Below are 3914 nucleotides of genomic sequence, written 5' to 3'. Positions count from 1 at the left end.
CACATGCACAGATACTTCATAGTTTAAATCAGTGGAGAGGGAGGGGGGGGNGGACAAATGAAATGAAGGACAAATGAAATGAAGGACAAATGAAATGAAGGACAAATGAAATGAAGGACAAATGAAATGAAGGACAAATCAAATGAAGGACAAATCAAATGAAGGACAAATGCAATGGAGGACAAATGAAATGAAGGACAAATGAAATTAAAGACTAATGAATGAAGGACAAATGAAATTAAGGAAAAATGAAATGAAGGGCCAATGAAATGAAGGGCCAATGAAATGAAGGACGAATGAAATGAAGGACAAATGAAATGAAGGACAAATGCAATGGAGGACAAATGAAATGAAGGACAAATGAAATTAAAGACAAATGAAATGAAGGACAAATGAAATGAAGGGCAAATGATGAAGGACAAAAGAAATTAAGGAAAAATGAAATGACGGGCCAATGAAATGACGGGCCAATGAAATGAAGGACAAATGAAATGAAGGACAAATGAAATGAAGGGCAAATGAAATGAAGGACAAATGAAATGAAGGGCAAATAAAATGAAGGACAAATGAAATGAAGGGCAAATAAAATGAAGGACAAATGAAATGAAGGGCAAATAAAATGAAGGAGAAATGAAATGGAGAACAAATGCAATGAAGGCCAAATCAAATGAAGGAGAAATGAAATGAAGGACAAATGAAATGAAGGACATATGAAATGAAGGACAAATGAAATAAGGGACAAATAAAATGAAGGACAAATAAAATGAAGGGCGAATGAAATGAAGGACAAATGAAATTAAGGACAAATTAAATTAAGGACAAATGAAATGAAGGACAAAAGAAATGAAGGACAAATGAAATTAAGGACAAATAAATGAAGGAGAAATGAAATGAAGAACAACAGAAATGAAGGACAAATGAAATTAATGCCAAATCAAATGAAGGACCAATCAAATGAAGGACAAATGATGTGCACGACAAATGAAATGAAGGACAAATGAAATGAAGGACAAATGAAATGAAGGACAAATGAAATGAAGGACAAATGAAATGAAGGACAAATGAAATGAAGGACAAATGATGTGCAGGACAAATGAAATGAAAGACAAATGAAATGAAGGACAAATTAAATGAAGGGAAAATGAAATGAAGGACAAATGAAATGAAGGAAAAATTAAATGTAGGACAAAGGATGTGCAGGACAAATGAAATGAAATGATCTTTTTTATAGCTTTAAATTTACAGGGTTTCCCACATTATATTAGATCGTTTTTATAGCTTTAAATTTACAGGGTGTCCCACATCATATTAGATCGTTTTTATAGCTTTAAATTTACAGGGTTTCCTACATTATATTAGATCGTTTTTATAGCTTTAAATTGCGATTTAAGGTATTCATAAGATAGTTTAAAAAGAATGAATCATTGAAAAATAGTATGAGAGGTTATTATAAGATTTGTATGCAGATTTTGAATATAGTGTCCGTATTTTAACGTTAAAACTTGGAGATAATCCAAAATGATCAGGGACGCTCTGCATAAACTGCATGACTGGTCCGTTTATCTAGCTGACACAAAATGAACCTATATTTTCCATTTAAAATCTGATGAAAGGCTGATGAAAGGCTGATAAAAGGCTGATGAAAGGCTGATGAAAGGCTGATGAAAGGCTGATGACAGGCTGATAAAAGGCTGATAAAAGGCTGATCGAAAGGATGATAAAAGGCTGATAAAAGGCTGATGAAAGGCTGATGAAAGGCTGATAAAAGGCTGATAAAAGGCTGATCGAAAGGCTGATAAGAGGCTGATAAAAGGCTGATGAAAGGCTGATGAAAGGTTGATAAAAGGCTGATAAAATGATGATAAAAGGCTGATAAAAGGCTGATGAAACGCTGATGAAAGGCTTATGAATGGAAAAAGTGTGAATCGGAAAGTTAACGTTTTTAAAATTGGTGTTCTTTAAGTTTATTTTTTATTTTTGTGTGAAAACTAGTCAAGGACGAGGCCAACCCCAGGCACTTTCCAAAGAATAAAGCTCTTCGCTCATAAAAAGCCTAAAAAAAATTAGATTTTTCCTAAATTTGAATTTTGTTTTCAAAATTCTTTATTTTTTACCAATGTTTTTAAAATTCCACGTGTAGCTAAATAATCCCAATACATTGTACTATTGGTAACTAATATTTTGTACAGTGTTTTACATTATCCATTTTCGTATTTACGGTTTATATGCAACGTGTTTCTTTCTTAGCCAAGTCATTAAATTAGTTATCATAAGACCAAAGGAACTAAGTTTTAGCCACAAATTTTGATTTTCAAATCGCTATATCTTTGCAACCTGATGGTTTTAACCTTTGATATTTCAAACTATTATTACTTGATCTAAAATAATTCATAGGTTGAAATATCTAAGGTCTCTGACATTGAAATGCAAAGATATAGGGATAGTAAAATCAGAGTTTGTGACAAAAACTCAATTCCTTTCAGGCAAAGGACTTAATTTAATTCAATCTCAGGGATACGCTACCTATCTGATGTTACCAAAGGGGCCAATTGTAACTATATAATTGTGTTACAATTAATTTTATCTAATTGTAACTTTATAAATTTGTTACAATTAATTTTGGTATAAGTGTAAAAGGTTGGTCCCCTTTTCGTTCTGTTTTAATTTCCTTCCATTTTGTCTCATAATGTGGACCTTCTAGAATTTTGAGGGACATTTAGGCCTCAGTCAGTGCCCCCCCCCCCTCTCTATGCTACGGCCCGTTAGAATGCATAGTGTGTCAAGAGTAATACCTTTCTTAAAAACTTTCCTTTAAAAGTCGTCTTCCACTATTTCTCAAATAAATTCTATTTAAAAAAGAATTAATATTGCTGTACGTTCTCGACCATTCCGGAATTATAGGACCGGAACAGCATTGGCCGTTAACAAACTATGCAAACTTTAATCTTCTCCATACTATCTTCTATTCTTCATCATATCATCTCTTCTTCATCCTATCTTCTCTTCTCCATCATATCATCTCTTCTCCATCCTATCTTCTCTTCTCTATCCTATCTTCTCTTCTTCATCCTATCTTCTCTTCTCCATCATATCATCTCTTCTCCATCATATCATCTCTTCTCCATCCTATCTTCTCTTCTTCATCATATCATCTCTTCTTCATCCTATCTTCTCTTCTCCATCCTATCTTCTCTTCTCCATCCTATCATCTATTCTCCATCCTATTTTCTGTTCTCCATCCTATCTTCTTTTCTCCATCCTATCTTCTCTTTTCTTCTCTAACCTATCTTCTCTTTTTTTCTCCATTCAATCTACTCTTCCCTTTTCTTCTCTAAATTTTAACTCTTCTCTTCTCCTTCCAATTCCTTTGAACCCTTCTCTTCTCCATCTTATTCCTTAAAACCCTTCTGTTTTTCATTTTATCCTTTTAAACCCTTCTCTTCTCATTCCAATTCCATTGAACCCTTCTCTCTCCATCCTATTCCTTTAAACCCTTCTGTTTCTCATTATATCCTTTTGAACCCTTCTCTTCTCCTTCCAATTCCCTTGAACCCTTCTCTTCTCCATCCTGTTCCTTTAAACCCTTCTGTTTCTCATTATATCCCATTGAACCCTTCTCTTCTCATTCCAATTCCCTTGAACCCTTCTCTCTCCATCCTATTCCTTTATACCCTTCTGTTTCTCATTATATCCCTTTGAACCCCTCTCTTCTCCTTCCAATTTCTTTAAACCCTTCTCTTCTCCTTCCAATTTCTTTGAACCCTTCTCTTCTCCATCTTATTCCTTTAAACCCTTCTGTTTCTCATTATATCCCTTTAAACCTTTCTCTTCACCTTCCAATTCGACTTTGAACCCTTCTCTTCTCCATCTTATTTCTTTAAACCCTTCTGTTTCTCATTATATCCCTTTAAACC

The sequence above is a fragment of the Eurytemora carolleeae genome, unplaced genomic scaffold (assembly GCF_000591075.1).
Source record: "Eurytemora carolleeae unplaced genomic scaffold, Eaff_2.0 scaffold983, whole genome shotgun sequence".
Taxonomy (NCBI): Eukaryota; Metazoa; Arthropoda; class Copepoda; order Calanoida; family Temoridae; genus Eurytemora; species Eurytemora carolleeae.
This window is presented reverse-complemented; position numbering follows the sequence as displayed.